Below are 16633 nucleotides of genomic sequence, written 5' to 3' on the forward strand. Positions count from 1 at the left end.
GCAAACACATCCACTCAAATAAGAGGAGCAGCCTGAATCATAAGAAGCAACCAAAATCCTTAACTGACAACTCATCCAGATGGGCAGATTCTAGCACAGAATGCTGCAATCTGCTAACTTGTCTCTTAACCCAGAAGTGAATCCATATCATATTATAAATTGTCCCTAATCAATAATGAGACAGTGTTGGAAAACATGTATTTTCACATAATGATTCACTGAAACATATGTATGCATGCATGTTCATGTAAACATTTTAGATACAAGGATACCTGTCACAAATGGATGAAAAATCTTTGTTTTATACAGCACACACAAGGGATTGAACACCTATGATTAATGTCTGTGAAAAATAGACATAAACTACAAAAACACTTGTCCTGACCTCTGGAAAGTGTGGGACAGCTGGTTTCTGGTAGGATTATGGTTACTTTAGTACATTTAGCTCATACCAATAACTTTGGTGTAGCAAGATTAGTGTACTGGGACTAGAGGGGGAAAATCTGCTAAGAAAGAAATTTCAAATCCCAGAGTCTGCTTTGGTTTTGTTGCTGTGGACAGGTAGAATGTGTCCATTGATACTCGTGTTTCTTAGACAATGGAAAGTACAAAGAAAGTAGGTCCCCTTAGATGGATTAAAACTCCAATAGCACTTAGAACAACCATGTTCAAATAGGAAGATACCGTTTAATATGCAAACACCAGGTATGCATTATAGATTTTAGGGTGAAAATGCAATTGTGAGACAATTGGTGTTAGTCTAGGTATGATCATTTGGCAACACAGACCCAATGTCGACACGACTCAAACTCATGAGTCAAAGGGCAGAGTGAAGAAGTGGACTGTAGCAGACAAAAGCTTGAGGATTCTGCAGGAAGTAAAGCTTGATACTAGCAAGTATGCAACCCTAAAAATGAGACCAGGGAGTGTAAAGTGTAGTTTTCTCTGTGAATCACCTGGGCCCTACCGAGCTATCTGAACCACCAAATAATACACAGGACACTATATTCATTATGAAACTGTAGGCAATTTGTTATTTTTTCATTGGCTAGCTCTGACTTAATTATTGACCTATAATCACCAATATATATTTTTATAAGGACTTATCTTTCTGAGAACGCAGACTTGCATCCCCTCTTCCAGGGAATCACATGGCAATGGCTTCCTTCACTACATTTCCCAGAATCCTCCTAGACTCCTAGTCCCACCTATCTTGCTTCCCTGTTGGCCAACAGTGCTGTATTTACATATACACAGGACTTCCTCATCAAGGGAGCATGACTCAGAAGCTGAACGAGGCTTGGAGAAGGAAATGGTTTAGGTTAGAAGCCTTGTACTTCCTGTCTGAGCCTTGATCACTGAATCACTGGTACATGATGCATGCCAGAGACCGACCAAGGCTGAGCCTCTAGCATATGCTGCATGAGTCTGCACTGACCGCAGCCTGCAAATCTCAAAACCACGTTGACCTTTTACCTGAATGTCAGCTTGTTGTCTGAACTCAGTTCAAACAGAGACAAAGTACAACAAACTCAGCATCTCCTTTTGAACATAGTTATTTTACCCCAAATGTGCAAATTTCAGTCAATACTCTTTTTAAAAATAGATAACATTACCGCAAACTTGAGAAACTGACTATATAAACTCATTTTCCAAACTTTAGGCTTAGAAAGATGGGTCATGAACTATTGAAAGTTAATGTTTAGTGGGAGGAAAGTTCAAAGATGTCAGGAAAGGTTGAGGAGGATCAAGCAGTATCCTGTGGCAAGACTTTGGGTACAAGTTCTCAGCCAGGAATTGTTAGACCACGACCTCTCATAATCAACTTAAATGAAGAACAGGTTCTTCCTTGCTGGTTATTGCCTTGACTCAATAACTGATAAGAAGGAACTGTACCAAAAGCCTGTTTTCCACATTTGACCTTCTTTGCCTCAGCAAATACTTTAATCCCTACATTCAGCAGACTACAGAGAAACAGTCAAATCTCAGGGGTCCAGTTTGATCACTTAGTACATATGTGTACACCTGTATTACCTCTACAACAATCAATATATACACTGAGTCTCGATACCCATGCAGGTCCCTTATGTCCCATTGTGTCGACAGTCCCCAGATGAAACAGCATCTTGATCTTCATGGTTATTGGTAGTATTGATTAATACTTAACCTCCCTACAGTTGACATAGCTTCTCTATTATTATACCTACGTGAATCATTCATGGTTTGTATGAGGAAGTTTGCATTTGTTAATAGCTATGTAGCAGTCCACAGTCTATCTAGCACATAAGGTATACATTTTATTATTCACAAATAATTTTATCCATATATTTCTTTTTGTAAACTGTTTATATTCCCTTTTGGGGGTGTACTGCATACCCTAGAGTGGAACTGTTGGGTATATAAATACTCAGGTTTTCTTTTAGTGAATTTTAAGAAATGATTTTCCAGAGTAATTCTTTTTAATAAATCTATACTTTTTAAAGAAGCAATTCATGATTCTTGCCCTCACCCATATTTATTTCTTTAAAGCTTTTTTCATTATCTTTTATGTTTGTACATGATGTATTATTACAATTTTAACATGTATTTGTCCCATTACTAATAATATTGTAAAAAATTTGTATGTTTTATAAGACACTAGATACCATCTTTTGTGTAGGTTTTGCTAAATATTTTGTCTGTTGTTATAATTACTTGAATATATTTAGTGTTTTGTGTGAGTTACCTATGTTCTTGATAAGTCTGCATAATAGATCACAGTTCTTTTAGTAGTTTGTGGTTTATTTTGTATCTCCTTTTTCTAATTTTAGTAATTCTTTGAAAATTTCATGCAATGTATTTCTATCTTATTTACCTCCTTCCCCGCCTCCTCCCAGATTCACCCCTACCCTTCCCTAAATACCCAACTTTGTGCCCCAGTTTTTGTTTTTTGGGTTTTGATTGTTCGTATTTTAACCACATAAAGTGTGACTTGTGTTGCCATATCCTCTTGGATATGGGGTCTTCCACTAAAGTGTAACGAACCCACCAGGAATCATATCCCCAAAGGAAACTAACAGCAGCATCATTTGCTAAGAGTTCCTCAGCAATGGGTGGGGGTTTGTGCCCACTTAGCCTCTCCATGCTGGGATTTTGTCTGGGTTGATCTCACTGCTAGTACCCAGGCCTTGCGCATTCTGTCACAATCATTGTAAGTTCATATCTATAACTGCCCTGCTGTATCCAGGAAACAACATTCTTGCAGTTTCCCAATGCCCTTGTTTCGCATAATTATTTCACCCTCTTCTTTAGTGATCTCTGAGCCTTAGAAGGAGCGCATGTGGCATAGATGCCCCATTTTAAGTTGTAGATTTTATTTAACAAAAGTTTTGAAAATAGATGTCTAATTTTATTTTTACTTACTATAGCTAATGCTGTGTTTTGTAATTATCATGAGTGTTTGATAATTATTAGTTGTCTGAATAGACAAATAATGAGAAAGTATTTTTCTTCTGGAGATTGATCCAACCTGGATAAAACACTGAAGCATAGGAAAACTTGAAAACTTACATTTCTGGAAATTAACACTTTTTAAAATGGGGCATGGAAAGCATTGGTGACATATGCTTAGAAAAATTATCAAGGGAATATTATGGGCTATAAAATAAGTTTATAGATATTATCATTTGATTTATGACAAAGCCTAAGATAAAATTGAATAAGGAAATGTCACTGGATTACCTAATACAAAAATAAGCTTGAACTCTATCTCATGTTTTAAATAAAACTTATGTTTTATGTGCCATATATTTAAAAGTGTATACTGCAAGACTTATTGCAGATCACATTTGTTTGACATGAATCAAAACATTTTGGTAATAACATGGTATATGAATATCTAGCCATAACTTTTAAAATGAATTATTGCCTTTTGGGTTATCCTTGTTAATATTTTCATTAGATATGTACTAAAGGTCACTGAAAATATGTACATTCATTCACATATACTATGGAATATATCCTGTGGGTAATATTTTCCCAAAGCAAAGCACAGAAGAGTGGCACACACAATTGGAAACATAAGGAGAACAGAGAGGTCAAACATGAGAGGAAGGAGGAAGGGGGAAGGGCACAGAGGAGAGACACTGTTGCTGAGGAAGGGTAGGGGCAGGTGGGATGCACAGTGATGTGTTATAGAATACCATAGCTCACATGAAGACACTGAAAACTTGAAGAAAGATCAGAGACTGGCATCCAAAAGAGCAGTAGAAATGAGTTTGGACAACTAAAAACAGCCTCCTCCTCCTCCCCTGAGTTCACTATTTCTTCTGTAGGTTGCTTTATTTTAGGTAAAGCAAAAAGGTTTATCCTAGTGAGTTCCCCAGGTAAACTGTGGATGAAAAAGTTATACAGGACTACCTGTTGTGGTGTTATGCTCTTCTGCTAGCTGGCTGTTTTGACGGCAGCTTCAAATAGAGTCAGGTGAAATAAAAAGTGTCCAGATTCTACTAATCCATAGTTAGATTCTTTACACTGCTAGTGGTAATGCTAGTCCAGCCTCTGTGGAAGTCGTTATGGAGTTGTTCTCAAAGATCTAGCAATAGCTTCTCATATGATACAACTATTCTACTCCTAAGTGTTTGCCCAAAGATCTTCAAGTCAACACATCATGGAGACACAGGCAAAACACTGTTTATAACAGTATTATTCACAATAGCTGCACCATGGGATCAACTCACATGTCTACCAACAGAGTAATAGTTGACAAATGTGATGCATCTTCTATCTACACACATATAGATAGACAAGTATATAATCAAGTCTTTTTTATCCATAAAGATGAACATAGTCATGTCTTTTAAATGAGAATGGATGCAAATAGATATAGTCATTTTACGTGAGTTAATACAATCTCATAAGGGCAAATGTCACATATTTTCTTTCACTTCTGATGCCGTCGTTTATTATGTGTTCATAAAATCATATACGGATATATGACATTCAGGTAGGAATAAAACTGGCTATTGTGACAAAAAAGAAGAAGACGAGATACAAGATAGAGAAGGGGAAGGGAATAGAGGTATGAGGGGAATATACTCAACATAAAATATATACATGTGAAAAAATAAACTTAAGTAAAGATGTCCAAATTGGCACAATTCGATTTTTATAAATAGTAATTCGCCCCACAGGACAGTCTTTCTTCTAATCCGTTCCTCCAACAGCTCACAGGAATGAACTCAACAAGTAACATTATCTTGTATGGAATGTATTGATCATAAATCGTCTTAAAATCGTGGAAATAGTAGCCCTTTGCTTTTGGATCACATCAGTATTGGTAGACTTTGCATGTGATCTCTTTTATAGCAATTCTGCTGAACTGTTGCATATGCATTTTTCTTTACAATTAAATGGACTAAAAATATGGTGTATAACTTACCCAAATCCACACAGCTTTTAAAACTATGTGCTGCAAAGAACCAGTTCTTTGTCTGGATTGCTTATGAAGGCTTTAACTGATACCTCACAAAGAAGCTCTGATCAATGAAGCAGTCAGTATGAGGGGGTTGATATCATCAGGTCATGGAACAGTGTGCAAAAGCGCTTTATGAACACAGCATGTTTAGAGCAAAGTTATTGCCCACAGACTACAAATCATGATGATGGATATGCCTCTATAATATACAATGATAGAGACACTAAGAGACCTTCTGATGTTAAATTCTTACTCTGAGAACAAGCTGTAAAACTCAGATGTAGGACTTGCTAGAGCCAAAAAGGAATAGCAAGATTCCTGAGTGCCTCAGTAACAGTAATGAAAATGCAAGTACTTTGTCAGTCTTATTTCATTATCTAACTCAAACATATTTTTGAAATGCACGTGTGTGTGTATGTGTGTGTGTGTGTGTGTGTGTGGTATGGAAATGCATGTTAATATGTGTATACACTTATGTTCACATGTGACTGCATTTGTGTTTACATGTGTGTGGAGGCCAGAGGTAAATAGTCAATTGTAGGGCATCTTCCTCGATCACTCACCACCTCATTTTTTGAGATGGATTTTTCCCACTGTCTACACTACCTGGCTAGCAAATTCCAGGAGTCCTCTTGTTCCCGTATCCCAAGTGCAAGGATTAAAAGAGTCTGCCAGCAGTTCCAGATTTTTATTTGGTTGCTGAGAATCTAATTGAACTATCCTGATGTGTGTCTGACAATGACTTTAGCTACGGAGTCATTTCTCCAGTCTTTTATTAAAATATTAGTAGGAAGTGCTTCCTTTATGAATTATTGGCTGCTCAGCATGAACAAACATACAAACCATGGAATCTATAGAGGTTGTTCTCTAGTATCTCGTATGTACTGCTTGTGGTGTATTTGCAAGATGATACTGTATTGTTCCAGGCAGGTTGAGAGGTTCCAAGGATGCAAGGAAAGCTAAGGATCTCAGCAATTACAGGAAAACAAAATCTACAGGAATACAAGAGTTTGACAGAGATACAATCTAAAGTACTTTGAGATAAAAAACTGCCTCAAGAATTCTGGAAATATTAAGTGGGGTTGTACTAAATGTTAAATAAACAAACACCATGTATCCCAATGTCTCTTGAGTTTCTGGGTAAGAAGTAAACAGAACGTTGAAAAGAATGGTAAGTCATGCCAACAGACAGAAACCACATATAGAAAAAGAAACTCACTCTACGACTATTGCTTTTAATTTCACTTACAGTTGCTGTTAATTTCTCTTATTATTTCATAAACATCAAAGAAGAGGCTGAGGAGTTGTTTGAGCAAGTCCAAGTTCATACAAAATAAAACAATACTGTGTCCTCAAGTGAATGTAGGAAGATTCTCCTATTCATTCTCTTTTTCCTATGTCTAATTTGACATGCATATTTTATTGTTTTTTTAATTTATTATTTTAATTTTAAATAGCTTGTTTTACATGTCAATCCCAGTTTCCTCTCCCTCCCTTCCTCCCGCACTCCTCCCCACCCCCACCCAGCCTCCTACCCTATGGCCATTTCCTTCCATATAGGGGATATCTAGAGTCTATCAGGCACTCCCCTAAGAGTCCAGGCTGAGAGAGCATCCCTCTTTTTGTTATGGACACACGATGTCTGTTTGTATGCCAGGGATAAACACTGATCCACTGCCCAGGGCCCCATAGGTTGCCCAGGCCTCCTCACTGACTGTCACATTCAGGGGTCCAAGAGCTCTCCCCTGTTCAGATCAGCTGTCTCTGCTGGTTTTGCCAGCCCATTCTTTGCCAATTTGCTCATCTCTCCTCTCTCTCTGTCACTGGGTTCCATGGGTTCAGTTCAGTGTTTAATTGTTGGCTTTGCCTCTGCTTCCATCAGATGAAAGAGGATGTTTTTAACCCATTGGTAGGAATGAAGAAGGTCTCAACCAGTGCTGTCCTTGGCAAAGCAAAATTAAGTCTGTATTTTCCACAAGTCATGAGTTGACTTAAAGAACAGCTCTTTATCACAGACTCTGGGTGACAGTGACTTGAATGCCATCTGCTCCTCTTCCATATACATATAAATCTGAGGGTGTTACTTCTGTGAGTGTAAATTCGTCTTTAAAAATTACATAACAATATTATTATACACCCATAGCATTGATTTGAAGATGAGATGGACCATATAGCTTTTTTTTAGCTTCTGATACATGCAAATATCTTTGTTACTGTTTATATTTACTGAGAGTACAGAGGTCAAAATTCTATCTCATTCACTCACTGTATGACATTAAAATAAGAGTAAAAATGCCTTCTCTCTAACTCCCCCAATTTAGGCCTCCTAGGAGACAACAAAGCATTCTTCTACAGTCTTCTTTTTGTCACTCAGTATGAATTCTTCCAGGCACATCTTTTTGACTTGAAGAATGGCAGTTAAATAAAGATGATCTGGTACACCAGAAGTCAATATGCAGAGAAGAACTTGTTTACTGGATCTGTTAGGTATTGGTTGGGTCATATAGACAGCAATATGCCAATGTGTGCATGACATGCCTATTTTTAAAGTAAGAGACACTTTGGAAAGGGACATATAAAGCAGAATAGTGATTATATGACCTTATCTATCATCTATCTATCTATCTATCTATCTATCTATCTATCTGTCTCTATTCATCTATCATCTATCTATAAATCATCTATCTTATTTCTAGTACCTATAATTTTCACCTAACATCTAATATCTATTACCTATAATTTTTCACAACTATAGACACACAAGTATATATTTATCCATTTACATATACACCTCTCTCTGTATAAAATTCTATTGAAAGTTTTCTCTCATGGTTTTTAATGTTTTTCTACTGGAGATTTGAAAACATTATTTAATAAAATGATTTCATATCTTTTTAAAAGTAAAGTACTTGAGTTTCTAGAAAGGAAGAAAATAAAAAGTTGGCAGTAAAAAGTTATTCAGTGCTCACATGAGAGTTAAATTAATGTTAAGAGAAAAACTGAGGCTTCTAAAACAGAATTTTCTATCCTTGATAAGGAATTTGTAATGAATCCCTGGGAAACAGTCTGCAAGAAATGAAAACTAAGTATTTATCAAAACTTGCTAACCTGTAGTTATAAGACTTTGGGGGAACAATAAGTTGATAAAGTATCAAAAGTTATCTGAAAGTTGTTTAAACCTTTGTAGCCAAGGAACGTTGCTTGACTGCCTGTGCATAGATTACCAAGGAATTTATTTTTCCATGTTGAAGGAACAAAACATGAAAAGAGTTGTGTTTCTTCACTAGACAAGCCTGATTTATGTATTGGAAGTGTATGATTGTCATTTATTTCTTGCTACACTGCTGTTTACAAAGAAGAGTGTTGATTCAACACTAAGTCAACTGTTTACGGAAACTTAATTGCTTTGGTTTTTGTCTGTTGGTCCTGTCAATCCCTGGCATTGCTCTACCCCACACAGTGCTGTCTGTATTTATATCACTGATGACTTCATATAGAGTTGCTATCCAGCTTTAATTATGGTTTCAAAAGAATTTGGGAAGTGTTGGAACAGAGGAACTTGATTTGCATGCAAGCCCCAAACATGGTGCCAGTTGGCTGCTTCTGCTCATCTCCCTCCTATTTTCATAAATTGTTCTCTTTTTGCTTAAGCTTTTTAGCATAGTAGGAAATGATCTGCAGCGACTTTTCTCCTAAAACAAAGAATCAAGACACATTGGCCTAACATATGATGTAACAACATGATAGAGTATTTTAAATTGGAGCTATCCCAAAAAACCCTTGGGAGATAAATAAAGACTAATGTGTTTGTGAACACATCCTGTTCAAAATAAATGCATTTAAAAGAAACTTTAAAATCAATCATTCACTCAGAAATAAGCTACCAAAAGTTTAATCAACATAAACATAAAATACACAAGGAATCTAAGATCCAGTATCTATGTGCTGAATGTGATAGAAAATTTCAAAAATAATTACATATAGTCTAGCTGAAAATCTCATAGTGCAGGATAAGACATTGGTAGCATCTCTTATTGTGAGACTTTATGCTCATATGTGCATACAAATTGTTTCTCTTGAGTCCAGTTCAATTGCCTGATACTGGACACCTAGCTAACTTCAAAGCTAATGAAGTCATGGTTATTAGAGGATAATCTACAACAATAATTTACTAAATCCTGATAATTTCTAAGAATTAACTATTAACACCTGTCCTTATATCCACAGATAACTGTATTCCTCACTCCTTACCAAGGAAACTTCTCTTTTAAACAGATAGAGACCACTAAAGAAAACCACGACTTGTCTCCAATGGTGATATGTATAAACTACTCTCATAACTAATGCTCAGAGCACATTGGTGACAAGTGGCTGGAAAGAATATAAGAGCCAGAGTATTGGGGTATTTCCTGTGAATTTGTGTCTCTTAATAATACCAGAGGCTACATTTCTAATGACTCAACAACATGTTTTTTCAAACATTAACTGAACAAAAAATGACACCAATGAACATGCCAAACTGGTCAGAGAATAGTTCACAAGGATTCATTCCTACACAAAGAAGTGTGAGCAACTGAGGGAAGCTAGGTGTGGGTGAGATGGCCTTCCTCAGGAGGAATATACAAATTTGTTTGTCCAGTGACAGATAGTCAGACTGAAATCATACATACAGATAGCATTATGCAGACTGAACAGGTTATATTTAAGAAAATTCCTACATTCATGCAATAACAATTAGTGAAACAAGAGGCCATGAATTTGAAAGAGAGTGGGAAGGGGTGGATGGGAGTATTTGGATGTTGGAAAGGGAAGGGAGAATTGTTGCAACTAAATTATAACCTCAAAAATGTTGCAATTTTCCCAATTGTTATCCCCATGACCTCACTCTCATGTTCCATTGTCTCAAGATGAGATAACCTTGTGTCTTGTTTTCTTTTCCTCTGGATGAACTCTTTTTTATGAGAGTTTACTGGGAATTGACTACCACTCAAAAATTTTCTGCTTATACTTCCAAGTCTCCTAGTTCCATCCATGTGAAATTTAGGCTCTATCAAATTTAAATATATCCCACATAGAGAATAAAGCTAGTCATTTTTATACTATATTTCTAATAGAATATATGGAAAACATGGTTTTTTATTTTTCTCCAGTGTTATCTTGCAATTCATTAATTTTACAATCTTGTTACTATACACCAGTCATTTTATTTTAGTTGTTTTTCCTGTCTACTTCATGTAAAAAACAATCCAGAGGTTTTAAGAGTTTAAACCAACAAGTGCACTCAACAGTTTCTGGGCATTAGTCACTCAGGTTTGAGTGTGGTGTCGTACTAAGAACAGTTGTGTGTCAGTAGAGGACACAGAGTTTATCATCCTGCGGTTTGTGTCCAAGTTGATTCTTTCATGATTTGAAGGTTGCCTTTGTTTTGGGGTACTTTTCTGGTTGGCTCCCTGAATACAGAAAAGCAATGCAGTTGGCAAATATCTCTGGGTTCACATAAAGTTTAAAGCACCTTTTATGAGGTTGGAGAGACGGCTCAGTGGCTAAGAGTGCTGCTTGCTGCTCTTCCAGAGAATCTCAGTTCTTTTCCCAAAACACACATCTGGTGGCTCACTGTAACTCAGTTTCCTAGAGACCTCATGCCCTTTTCTGGTCTCCACAGACACCAGCATGTTATGTGTTTACTTGAACACACACAAACAGAAAAAGAAAAATCATATATTATTTTTTATGTTTGTAGCATTAGGAAAACTGAAATAAAGATGTTAGGAACTTTGTATGGCATCTATATGTTCCTGAACAAGTGATTCAAGAACAAATAAATTGGCTTTTAAAGTGGTTGAAATGAGAATGCATATGGTCATATGGCTTTATCTACTTTCTGTAGAAAATGGCCATGACTTGACCAAGTATCCCAGAGACCACATAAGGGCATATGCGTCACAAAGTAAGGATGTTACATGAATCCTAGAAAATTCTTTATTTATTATTTTCTAGTGTAGAAAAATACGTTATTGAGTTATCCTTAATAATGCTATATTCATCCTACCTGATTATATAGTATATAGAAAAAATGCCAATACAAATATACAAACATTCTCTATTGAAATATGATGGCATAGTATAATTTAGGTGCCTTACATGTATCCATTTATCATGTCTTCATAGAAACTATAATGAGTATTAATACTTTTTTATCATTCAGTGACAAAAAGGAGGGAAAAGACCAGTAAATGTAAATCAATGTACTTCAGCCAGGAAATTAATGAGTGTATGGGACATGGAGCCTTAAGTTGTATAATTACAAACCTCATTGTTCTTCATGAAATAATCAACAGCTGATTTAACGTGTTACAGCTATTATGTGTCATCGTTGTGATCCTAACCACGGCTTCTTACATAACAATATCCACATCACAATTTAAGTTGTCCTTCCAAGGTCAATAATGTTTCCAAAGAGTGACATGAACTCAGATACCAGAATTCTCCTGAATAAAGAGATTAGTTTTATGCAAAGGTAGAAGATACCTTCACCTGTCTGGTTAATGGAAGCAAAACTAGTCAATAAAGTCATGTTTTAAAATGACATTAATTTTCTTCACCTTTCCCCCTTAGCTTTTCTTAAAGATTTTGGAGGTGAAGGTTAATGTCTAGAAGGTTAATTCCTGTGTCTAGAAAACACTGTGTCCTTTTGTCATTGATCACTTCTGGTTCTTACTCTTTCCCTCTCTGTGCCTATTACAATAATTCCTAGACATGGGGGTAAGAGGTATACTATGGATGTCCTATATAGGACTGAATGATTCTTTGTGTTATCCACCATCTATTGCAAAAAGGAGGTCTCTGATGAGGATTAGAAGATGATGTAACCTATGGCTATGAAGACCTGTTCTTAGGAGTGTGTTTAATACTACTTCACCAGAAATGAGTGTAGCACTTTTCAGAACCATAAAAAGCTAGCCAACAGAAGCCCTATGTCTTTTACTTGTTATTCTGCTGTGTCTAGAAGGGGCAACACTACCTTGTTTTAAGGTTACTCCATTTTAAACTATTTTTATGTATGTGTATATTTTAGGAAGTTACTCTTTTAGCCTCCCTCCTATTTCATGTTATAAGTAAAAAATTGTTTTATTTCTATTAAAACAACTCTGTGATACATACATTAGAGAAAACCTGTACTACCATTGTCTTTCACTTTGGATTACTTCACTGAATACAATGTTCCAAGGCTACATTCTTTTTTAAGCAGTGAAAAGTATGTTTTCATTCTTCTTCGTGTCTGTCTGTCTGTACATGTGTTTATATATACTCTTTGGATGGGTACCTAGGCTATTATATTCCTGGATACTGTGAGTAGTACCATACTAAGCATTATATGCATCGAACTTTGTGGTATGCTCACTTAGAGACCTATGGGTGTATATTGGAGTGATATGAACTGAATTCCTTAGGTTTTGGTCTTTACTTATTTACTTTTAAACACAGTCAATATAGCTCTACTTTGCTATTGTGTGCCTATGATTCTGTTACTTACAATAGGTCCATTTGTGTTTTCTGACTCAAAAATTCCAAAGAATTTAGAAGCAGAGGTGGTAAATTGGAAGAGTGGATCATCGGCCCCTCAGTTTCTGGTAGTTTCAGAAGTTAGTCTGTCTCAAGTGAGGTTTTCATTGAAAATGCATATGTAAGGTCAGTGGGAGCAAAATTTAATTCAAATAAAAAACAAAACGAAGAGATTCCATATAATATCAACCAAAAACCATCTCCTTCAGCACAGCCTGGAACAAAAACTCACCAAAATGATAGTCAAGGTTCATGGAGCAGTAGGGACATAATTATACACACATAATGCTTGACTTATGACTCATGACATAAGTAGCATCTCCCTGGATATGCTACATATCAGCAAATATTTAAAAAAAGGAAAATCTCACAGTCCGCAGCACACACCTGTATATCCTTCAAAAGAGATTGGTGAAACAGAAAAATGCTTGAACCTAGGAATTAGAGATCAGCTAGGGCATCAGAGCTAAGGACTGTCTTCAAAACAAAACAAAATAAAAATTTCTAAGCTTGCTGATAAAGTTCTTCCTTAACATGTGAAAAGGCCTGTGTTCAATTCCAGAAACTATTCAAAACACAAATTAGTAATAAATAAATAGCAATTGTTTTTTAAGAAGAAAACCCAGGAAGCTGCCATGTCATCTCAGCCCTCTTGTCTATTTGTAATTCTTCTGAATTTAGTTCTAAGTTCTAATATTTTTGGATGCTAATAGCTACCATTAACTACTTTTTCAGACAACTAGGTTATGGTTCTGACAGCTAACTTCAAATCTCAGATACTTTAAGTAGATACAGTGGAATGCAGGCACTTTAATTTTAGAGAACTTAGTATCTATTATCATGATCTTTTAAGAAAACAAAAAAATAAATGAAAATAATGTTTCACATATTTTTAGTGGTGGTAACAAGTCTAATTCATTTATAAAGCATCACTAAGAATAAAGGATGCAGACATGAATAATTTAAAAAAGGTAACTGTAGTAAAAAAAATCAGATCAAATCATCTGGAGTTGCATGCTGCTAGGTGTGTTAGCTGCAGTTACATTAAGGCTGGCTATACAACTCTAAATATAAGTTTGTACCACCAAGCCTGAGGATCAGCAATTGATTCTGGGGACGTATGTGGTGGAAGGAGAGAGAACTGACTGCTGTAAGATGTTCTCTGATTTCTACACACACATGCCATACCAGCACACACACACACACACACACACACACACACACACACACACACACACACGCACGCATGCACGCACACACACACAAAGGCATAAACACATAAGTACAAAAAAAATAATCACAGTAACAAAATACAGTCATGTATTATTTAGTGTTGGAGAGTCCCTGTGAGAAATGTGTTAGTAAGTGGTTTGTTTTGCATGTTAGGTTAGGACTATGCAGCCTGCACCTCCTACCCCACCCTGGACACTGTAGGATAGACCATTGTTCTGTGATACAGAACAGCAAGTTACTGTACTGAATACAGTAGGCAACGATAACAGTGTGTTTGCCTACATCAACATAGAAAAATTACAGCAGACATGCTGTGTAAAAGATGGAAAACAGAGCAGGGGATTAAGAGCACTGACTATTCTTCCAGAGGACCCAGGTTCAACTCTCAGCACACACATGGCAGCTCAAAACTGTCTGTTAGCTCTAGTCCCAGAGCACCAAAAACCCATGGCAAAACACTAACGCACATAAAATTTAACAAAACTAAATGAAGCAAACAAATGAACAAAACAGGATGGAGAACAATTATGTCTGTAAGAGAGGAACACTGTGCGAATGGAGTTTGCAGAACAGGAAACTTCCCAGGGTGACTGTAGCTAACCCGTGACAGAGAAGGCCAACCACATAACTGCCTCTAATGTAGACTTATAAGCACTGGAATTTGGAAGGCACTAAATTCATAATTATTTCTTCAAAAACAAGTTGACCCTAATTTGTAACTTTATACTTTCAAGGCTTTTTAAAAACATTTTAGCCATCTTTAAAATAACAGATAAGACAGAACATAAATCAATTTCCCAGCTGTAAGTAGAAAATTTCTTGTTGTTTGTCCTTATTCTACATGCCTTTTCAATTTATTTGGTTTATTTTGTTTTATTTTGACTTTTAAATGTTTTAGTTAAAGAATTTCAGCACAACCAATCACATTTTTAAAAGGCGTTTTCAGAATTTCAGTACCTCTATGCTCCAGGTCATCCTCCTTCTCTATGGAAGGTTTCAGGACTTTAATTTCATGCCTGGAACTGTCTCCTCCAAGGACAACAGCACTGTGGAGCAAGAAGCTACTGAATGACCCACCCCTGCTCTTTATGAAGGAGTTCTCATGCTGGATTTGGGTTAACATTGGCAGTTGCTGTTGAAATTGAATCTCTGGGTAGAAGAATAGTGACAGGAATACAGTGTTTATGCCTTTCTTGTCACTGACAGATAAATGACCTTACTAACTTAAAGGAGTAATTTCTTCTAGAATTATGAAGATCATCTTGTTGATTCCCCAGCTGTCAGACTGCAGTGCATGAGTTCCCACTTGGTCAGGTTAGCTGTTTGTGTGGTTTTCCCAGCCTGGTCTTGACCCGTTTGCTCATCACTCCTCCCTTCTGAAACTGGATTCCAGGAGTTTGTCTCAGTGCTTGGCTATGGATCTCTGCATCTTCTTCCATCAGCTACTGGATGAAGGCTCTAGGATGGCATTTAACGTAGTCATCATTCTGATTATAGAGGAAGGACATTTAAGGTAGCCTCCTCTGAACGTGGGTGTCAGCTAGGAGCACTGAGAAGACTATGGGGCCTCTGAGAGTGGAATCAGGATGTATGCAAAGTGCATGAACAGACTAGGGAGCCCATTACCCGTGGAGGGATACTCTCTTAGCTTAGATACACAGGGGAGGGTCTAGGCCCTACCCCCAATGACTTGACACATTTTGATGACCCCTCATGGAAGGCCTCATTCTCCCTGGAGAGTTGATAGGTTATAGGATGAGTTTGTCTGTGGGAGGCATGGAAGGATAGGAGGGAGAGGGAACTGAGATTGATATGCAAAATAAGATTCTTTCTAATTTAAATAAAATTTATATAAAAAACCCACCACAAGAAAACAAAAGATCACCTAATGAATAAAGAAAGACAGCATTAGATTCATTTAATCCAGCTACTCTGGTTTATCAGTCACGATATGTATTTTTTTCTCAATAGATTTGCTCCAGTGTTTAATTACTCAATATCTTCCCCACTACGTGGAGGATTATTTTGTACTCTCTGTAGCATCCTTATATATCAAAGGATTCCTTCACACAAGACTTATTTCTCTCTACTTTAAAGGAAACAGCAACTCTTTGCCTAATTTCTGTCATCTGCTCTGGTTGCCTTTTGTCATACAGATGTGAGGACTTGATTTTGTTTTGGTTAAATAAAATTAGCAAAGACAGACATTCACTGGTTACTTCCTACTTCAAGTCCGCAACTATCTAAGCCTTTAGCAGACCTGTAGCCATCTGCTTTGGTGTAACTGAACTCAGACATCTTTGTTGGTTTTATTTATAATTATTATGGTTCTTTTCTCTCCTCTCAATGATCCTTCCAATAAAAGTATGCAGCTATTAAACC

Source organism: Mesocricetus auratus, unplaced genomic scaffold, assembly GCF_017639785.1.
Source record: "Mesocricetus auratus isolate SY011 unplaced genomic scaffold, BCM_Maur_2.0 Super-Scaffold_100021, whole genome shotgun sequence".
In the NCBI taxonomy this organism is placed as follows: Eukaryota; Metazoa; Chordata; class Mammalia; order Rodentia; family Cricetidae; genus Mesocricetus; species Mesocricetus auratus.